This window comes from Oncorhynchus mykiss, chromosome 17 (genome assembly GCF_013265735.2).
Source record: "Oncorhynchus mykiss isolate Arlee chromosome 17, USDA_OmykA_1.1, whole genome shotgun sequence".
Taxonomy (NCBI): domain Eukaryota; kingdom Metazoa; phylum Chordata; class Actinopteri; order Salmoniformes; family Salmonidae; genus Oncorhynchus; species Oncorhynchus mykiss.
In genome coordinates this window covers 35,679,119-35,688,271 of record NC_048581.1, presented here as the reverse complement: position 1 = coordinate 35,688,271, position 9,153 = coordinate 35,679,119, and positions in this window count along the sequence as shown.

Genomic DNA, 9,153 nt, shown 5'->3' with positions numbered 1-9,153 from the left:
TTCCCACTCAGACCACTCCCAGACAGTCTTAGTGAAATTCTTGCTTGAGAAATTGATCTTTGCTTAGATTATATTTTAGTTAATTTTTGACAATTTTAATGGAAAACAATCACAGTAAGGTACTTCCTTGTTACCTAGAAATGATTTGATATTGATATAAAAATCGCTGCATTTTTTCTTAAATGACTTGCCTAGTAAAATAAAATTGCACACTCCCTCAAATTTTGAGACATCTGTGGCATTGTGTTTTGTGACAAAACTGCACATTTTAGAGGGGCCTTTTATTGTCCCCAGCACAAGGTGCACCTGTGTAATGACCATGCTGTTTAACAAGCTTCTTGATATTCCACACCTGTCAGGTGGATGGATTATCTTGGCAAAGGAGAAATGCTCACTAACAGGGATGTAATCAAATTTGTGCACACATTTTCAGAGAAATAAGCTTTTTCTGCAAATGAAACATTTCTGGGATCTTTTATTTGATGAAACATGAGACCAACACTTTACATGTTGCATTTATATATTTTTTTCAGTGTAGTTAGGGACCGTCAACAAAGTGCAAGATCACAATGTTACATTTAAATAACCCTTTGACCACATCACCCTAGCCTTTGACAGGGAAGAGAACATTTAAGATAAGTGCAGTAAAAAATGAGATTTTCCAGTGTTTTATATATATTTCCACACTATGAGGTTGGAATAATACTGTGAAATTGTGAAAGTGATGATAATCCCAGTTTAGTGTAAGATATGTTTGAAAGCCTGTGACAACACCAGGCAGTAAATTAGTCAATAGACCAATAAGAAAGAAAATTCCAAACCTCTCTGCCAATGACAGCTAGTTTTCAGTTTTCCGCTTCCCACTCAGACCACTCCCAGACAGTCTTAGTGAAATTCTTGCTTGAGAAATTGCTCTTTGAACTATTTTAATGGAAAACAATCACAGTAAGGTACTTCCTTGTTACCTAGAAATTTTTTGATATTAATATAAAAATGGCTGCATTTGGCCCTTTAAGTTTTAAAGTAAATGTCCTGCTATTCTACACATTTTGCCATGTTGCGTAGAGAAAATGTTGTAGTTTTAAAGCAAGTTTTCTGCAATTCTACACATTTTGTCATGGGGATTTTTGCAGTTTTAAGGCTAATTTCCTGAAATTCTACACATTTTGCCATGACTATTGCCCTGTTAATATGATATCTGAGTAAGAGTGAGTAGCAAAATCAATGGGGGCCCGCTGGAAGTCGCTGGGCACATGACCTTCATGCTCGGTCGGTAATTCGGACATGATTAGATAGCTGGCTAGACTAACTTAACATTTCATATTTTTTTAGCAGACATGGGCTAATTAAGTGACTGATGCACAACCACATTTTTAAATTGCACCTTGTGTATTCTATTGTTCTAACTCTCAAGAGTAAGTTGAGACCTTGACTGAGTTCCGCTTATATCGCTTATATGTCTATGGCCAGCCCTGACATCGCCTAGAAACTTCAAACCAACTTTAAACTGTTCAGAAGGGAGAGACACATGCTGCACATCCTTTGTTCTTATTTCATAAGAATTTTTATATTAAAGGTTTGGCTTTACATTTTTGTAAATGTGATATTGAATTTTTCTATTTTTTATAAATTTGGGGTATTGTGTGTAGATTAATGGGGGGGGGGGGGGGGGGGGGGGAATTTAATCCATTTTAGAATAAGGCTGTAACGTAACAAAATGTGAAAAAACTCAAGGGGTCTGAATACTTTCCGAATGCACTGTATAAAACAGATATTTAGAATTCAATCTTGTCTTCGTTTTACACATTTGAAGATTTCAAATGGCTTTCTGTGTAGAAGATAAACTGGACAAAATCAGCGTTACTGTTGCTTAATGAAGCGGCCAAGAAAGTATCGCAGTAAAAAAACAAATTGGGGATATTGGTTTGATATTCGGAGTTAGCTCGTCAATACCTTTTTGACGGGCGGTTTTAAGATGATTAGGGTGAATTATCTAGAATCAGATGATGATAGAAAGCAAGGTACAGCCTTTTAACCCCCACAATAATTACATTTAAAAATGTGATTGTTTATTTGTAATTGATTTTATGAAAAAATACGAACTCAAAAAACATAAATATGATCTTTCTCACTCATACAAAAACTACTGCAGCCTACTTGCATGACCTAGAGAGCTAAAATCAATTGTAGCAAAGTGACTGATGTCCCTAATCCATGATGCATCCATTAGAATTCCCATTTTAAAATTAACAGATTATAAATATATATAATTTTGATTGGCTTCTGATCCACATGTGCTAGAGATCTACAGAGAAGTGTGTTGTGTTCCTTGACCTCTGTTATTATAGTGAATTTTCAAAATGAATCCTCTTTGATTTTCTAAAAATATTTATCCTATTGGAGCTATGGCTATAAATTGACGTACAGATCACATTTTCAATAGCTTCCAGTCCAACATATACAGTTGAAGTCAGAAGTTTACATACACTTAGGTTGGAGTCAATAAAATTTGTTTTTTATCCACTCCACAAATATCTTGTTAACAAACTATAGTTTTGGCAAGTCGGTTAAGACATCTACTTTGTGGTAATTTTTCCAACAATTGTTTACAGAAAGATTATTTAATTTATGATTCACTGTATGACAATTCCAGCGGGTCAGAAATGTACATACACTAGGTTGACTGTGCCTTTAAACAGCTTGGACAATTCCAGAAAATTATGTCATGGCTTTAGAAGCTTCTGATAGGCTAATTGACATAATTTGAGTCAAATGGAGGTGGACCTGTGGATGTATTTCAAGGCCTAGCTTCAAACTCAGTGCCTCTTTGCTTGACATCATGGGAAAATCTAAAGAAATCAGCATAGACCTCAGAAAAATAATTGTTGACCTCCACAAGTCTGGTTCATCCTTGGGAGCAATTTCCAAACGCCTGAAGGTACCACGTTCATCTGTACAAACAATAGTATTGTCACGGTTTTCTGTTTGTGAAGGAGAGTCGGACCAAAATGCGGCGTGTAGATTGCGATCCATGTTTATTAAACTGAAGCAACATGAATCTAAATACAAACACTACAAAACAATAAACGTTACGAAAACCGAAACAGCCTAATACTGGTGCACATACACACAGCACAAGGACATCAAGACACTAAGGACAATCACCCACAACAAACTCAAAGAATATGGCTGCCTAAATATGGTTCCCAATCAGAGACAACGATAAACACCTGCCTCTGATTGAGAACCACTCCAGACAGCCATAGACTTTGCTAGATAACCCCACTAGCTACAATCCCAATACATACACACCAAAACCCCAAGACAAAACACACCACAATACAAAAACCCCATGCCATTGGCCTGACCCAATACATGAAGAAAAACACTAAATACTTAGACCAGGGCGTGACAAGTATGCAGGTATAAACACCATGGGACCGCGCAGCCGTCATACCGTTCAGAAAGGAGACACGTTCTGTCTCCTAGAGATTAATGTACTTTGGTGCAAAAAGTGAAAATCAATCCCAGAACAACAGCAAAGGATCTTGTGAAGATGCTGGAGGAAACAGGTACAAAAGTATCTATATCCACAGTGAAACAACTCCTGTATCGACATAACCTGAAAGGCCACTCAGCAAGGAAGAAGCCACTGCTCCAAAACCGCCATAAAAAAGCCAGACTACGGTTTACAACTGCACATGGGGACAAAGATCGTACTTTTTGGAGAAATGTCCTCTGGTCTGATGAAACAAAAATATCTGGTTGGCCATAATGACCATCCTTATGTTTGTTGGAGGAAAAAGGGGGAAGCTTGCAAGCCATCCCAACCGTGAAGCACGGGGCAGCATCATGTTGTGGGGGTGCTTTGCTGCAGGAGGGACTCATGCACTTCACAAAATAGATGGCATCATGTGGTAGGAACATTTTGTGAATATGTTGAAGCAACATCTCAAGACATCAGTCAGGTTAAGTTAAAGCTTGGTCGCAAATGGGTCTTCCAAATGGACAATGACCCCAAGCATACTTCCAAAGTTGTGGCAAAATGGCTTAAGGACAACAAAGTCAAGCTATTGGAGTGGCCATCACAAAGCCCTGACCTCAATCCCATAGAAAAATGGTGGGCAGAACTGAAAAAGCCTGTGCGAGCAAGAAGTCCTACAAACCTGACTCAGTTACACCAGCTCTGTCAGGAGGAATGGGCCAAAATTCACCCAACTTATTGTGGGAAGCTTGTGGAAGGCTACCCGAGACGTTTGACCAAAGTTAAACAATTTAAAGGCAATGCTACCAAATACATATTGAGTGTATGTAAACTTCTGACCCACTGGGAACGTGATGAAAGAAATAAAAGCTGAAATAAATAATTCTCTCTACTATTATTCTGACATTTCACATTCTTAAAATAAAGTGGTGATCCTAACTGACTTATGACAGGGATTTTGTATTATGATTAATTGTCAGGAATTGTGAAAAACTGAGTTTAAATGTATTTGGCTAAGGTGTATGTAAACTTCCGACTTCAACTGTACATGTATAACCACTTGATGTTTGGTCACTGACCTCCCTCCTCCATAGTGCACCCATTAGAAATGCAATTTTTCATTTATTAACTGATTTCCCATTAATATTTCCTGTGATAGATATCATTTTCAAGAGATCACTGTCCATATGAGCTATAGATCTACAATGTGGTGGGTTCTTCGACCTCTCTTATAAAGGGTACACCTTTTGTTTTTTCACAATTCCTGACCTGTGGTTATTAATTAATGTACAGATTTCCTTTTCAATAGCTTCCTGTCCAAATGACATGAGTGTGGTCTTTGGCATTTCAGATTTCAATATGATAATTTATCAGAAAGTATTTTGGATGTACTACTTTTTAAAATGAACTTTAAGAAGTAAACCATTTTTTTCAAGGTTAGCTTTAGTGTATACATTTTTCCAGTATGAAGTAATTGGTAGCTTGGTGAACTATGTTTTCACAGTAGCTTCCCCGACATTGTCCTATCTTTTTTTCGGAACCACCAACAAAAAAGCCAGAAATTGTACGTTTAATGAGAGCTAGAAAGTGAAATAGTGCCATCAACATGTTTTTACAATTACACAGTGATGAAGTTTCAAAGGTATAGCACACATTGAATTTACTCATTGAATTTAAGTAGTTATTTACAATTTAATATGCAATTAACATTTTTGCATTCTATTTTCCTGAATTCCAAAATGTTTTATGTGCAAAACATCTATAGGCAGGCCTACAGTGAATATATAAATGCTATGATTTATATTTTGAGTGGTTTTAAAGTCAATCTTTAGGGGGGTTTAATAAGTAGCCAGAATGCAGAATGACTGTTAGATGAGTTGGTGTTTAATATGGCTTTTCTTTACTATTGCTAAATTTCAACATGTTTATGAAGACTTACACCCAACTGTTAATGTGACATTGTCAATGTGACATTAATGTGAATTTACAAAGGATTGTTGTAGGTTTTCAGATTATTTTGTGATTTTAAATTAGAAATGTGTGACATTTATGTAATTACTGTATTTGATATTTATTAGTATATTTATTTCCCAAATTGATAGGTTATTTAAGCAATAATGCACGAGAGGATGTGGTATATGGCCAATGTACCATGGCAAGGACTGTTCTTAAGCACAACGCAATTAGAGCAGTGAAAATAAATGATTTGTCATACCCGTGGTATACGGTCTGATGTACCACGGCTGTCAGCCAGTCAGCATTCAGGGCTCGAACCACCCAATTTATAATGTGTATTAGGTACTTTAAAGTTTAATAAACATATGCACACTTTGTACTACCTTGTCTCTATTCCTTTTGAATTGAGTCATTATCCACTGAGTCATCGTTTACCAAATTGTGGGGTGCAACCACTTGGGGTGGGGAGAGGTAACTTAACTAAATTGTTGCACCTACTCGAGCAAATACACTAGTTCTATAGGGTATCCACTCAGATCTATAGGGTATAGGGTCTAGGGGTAGACTTGGGATTAGACCATACACCACTTCCAGGACCATTTGGTGTGTAATACTAAATGTCTAACCATATAGTCTGCACAGTTCACTTCATGCAGAGGCAAGTCAGCATTTGGGGTGAAGGAATTTAAGAGTGGTCATAGTGACCTTAAACTATGAAATGTTCGTTTTAAAATGTGGAAAGAAGTGGAAGGCGAAAAAAAAAGCGAGTAATTTAATTACTAGATACTTTTCTCTTATTTTTATTCATATTTTTTTAAACTGCACTGTCGGTTAGGGGCTCGTAAGTAAGCATTTCACTGTAAGGTCTACACCTATTGTATTCGGCGCATGTGACTAATAAAATGTGATTTGATTTGAGTATATTGACTATTGTATCATAATGGAAAAGGAAAGGCGCAGAGCTCGTTCACCATTAAAAACTTAAGCAAAATGTTTCAGGATTCATCAATGGCCTTCGTCAAAACAATGACACAGGCGGAATGGAAATGTACATTGGTCATAGGGATAAGGGAAGACTTTAAGCAAGGAAACAGAGGTTTGGCTGTCAATACAAGTAGGTCGACAGGGTAAGCGGTACTGTAGTCAAAGCCTCCACCTAGTGGCAAAAAAATAATAGAACACAAATCACAAGAGGGTAAAGATTTGGTAGAATCTTTTGGAATTGGTAGAAAAAAAACCTAGGTAGGAAATATATGATTGAATGATTTTATTATAGTGTCATGCATCTTCATGATGGCCTGCCCACACGGGCTAATAAGACACTGTTGTATTGTTGTATCCAAATAAAAGTATCATACTTTTATTTGCACACATACCTACATACCTAATTGCATTCCTACTGAAATTAAAACAATTGAAAAGCAAAACAAAAACATTTCAGCCAAACAACTTATCTTGTCACGCCTTCCAAGCTTTAGAAATAAAATGAGTTCTGTTTTTTGTTGTTGCATTTTTTCAAACATGGTTTCTCTTAAATCATCATATAAAGTACAGTAAAATACTTGTCGTCCGCTTATGCCATAGTTTGTACATTTCAACATACTGTATGTTTACATGCCCCCTTTATGTATCCTATGGTTCTGACTTGTTGTACTGGGAGTACACTGTAAGAACGGCCCATGTTCTGAATTCTGTCGCTGGCCGATGAGCACGGATACGTGTTATTTATAATTTCTCTTCATCATTTCTCTTCATATGACAGGGATAAAAAATAATTTGCCAGTAGATTATCAACTTGATTCATGATGATGACTGCTAGCTAAGACTTTAAAGTAAGATGTTGACATGATCAGTCCAATCAAATCTACTGTACATATAACGTAATTTGATGTCATTTTATCTGTGGCCAATGACTTTGAGCCTTCTTGGAAGGTCACTTGTAATATAACTCTATGGCAGGACACAAAGGGCTGACAATTTGGATGTCTACCCTTACAAAGGACTTAAACTTGGTGATGACGTACTATCCCAATGAGTGACAGAACACCAGACATGCCAGACATGCCAGACTTTTCTCAGTCCCCAAATCCAGAACAAATTCAAGAAAGCGTACAGTATTATATAGAGCCCATATTGCATGGAACCTCCTTCCATCTCATATTGCTCAATTAAACAGACAACCTGGTTTCAAAAAACAGATAAAGTAACAGCTTGCGGCACAACACCTCTCCCCTATTTGACCTAAATAGTTTGTGTGTATGCATTGATATGTAGGCTACGTGTGCCTTTAAAATAAATGTATGTAGTTCTGTCCTTGAGCTGTTCTTGTCTATTGATTTTCTGTATTATGTTTCATGTTTTGTGTGGACCCCAGGAAGAGTACAACAGCAAATGGGGATCCTAATAAAATACCAAATACCTAACACTGAGCCAATCACGGTCAATGCCTACATTTTCTGCTGGCTCGCCCCACCACCACAAAAGCATTAAGCTATGTTGAAACACCTGCATTTTGGAGCTGCCTTACTGGAGAAAACAAAAAAGAGACCATGTGTGTATGCAGCTTTAATAACTGAATGATTGTTTTTGACATTGTTTGTAAACTGATATTTGATATGTATTAATGCCAAAATAACATGCAAAACAGACAAGCCTCCCCCCAAAAAGTATGGATATTTTTATTTTATTATTATTTTGCTAAAAATGTGGGGCTCAAAACAGGTGGGGCTCTGCCCTGAATGACGGGTCACCACTGTATACAGTGCATTCGCAAAGTATTCAGACCCCTTCCCTTTTTCAGCATTTTGTTACACAACACCCCATAATGACAAAGAAACATTTATTTTTTCTGCAAATGTATAAAATAAAAAAAACTGAAAATTACATTTATATAATTATTCAGACCCTTTACTCAGTACTTTGTTGAAGCAACTTTGGCAGCTTCGAGTCTTCTGTATGACACTACAAGCTTGGCACACCTGTATTTAGGGAGTTTCTCCCATTCCTCTCGGCAGATCCTCTCAAGCTCTGTCAGGTTGAATGGTGAGCGTCGCTGAACAGCTATTTTCAGGTCTCTCCAGAGATGTTCGATCGGGTTCAAGTACGGGCTCTGGCTGGGCCACTCAAAAACATTGTCCCAAAACCACTCCTGCGTTGTCTTGGCCGTGTGCTTAGGGTTGTTGTCCTGTTGGAAGGTGAACCTTTGCCCCAGTCTGTGTTCCTGAGAGATCTGGAGTAGGTTGTCATCAAATATCTCTCTGTACTTTGCTCTGTTCATCTTTGCCCCAATCCTGACTAGGCTCCCAGTCCCTGCCGCTGAAAAAAATCCCCAGATTTCCAGAAATTAAAAAAAAAATGTTTTTGCTTTGTCATTATGGGGTATTGTGTTCAGATTGATGAGGGGAAAAAACTATTTAATCAATTTTAGAATAAGGCTGGAACCTAACAAAATGTGAGTAAAGTCAAGGGGTCTGAATACTTTCTGAAGGCACTGCAGACCTATCACAAGAAATATGCTTATGAAATCAGGGAAGTGGTGAATTGGAATTCTAAGGAATGTAGCATGGCTAGGGTGCGTGTGTGTGTGTGGAGGGGGGGGGGGGGGGGCAGGTCAGTGACTTCATATTGTGGTTTTTACATCTCCAATGGATAGGAAGCTTTTGAATAGTATCCTTGTAAATGGGTCAAATATAGCAGTAGTTACAGGTAACCAA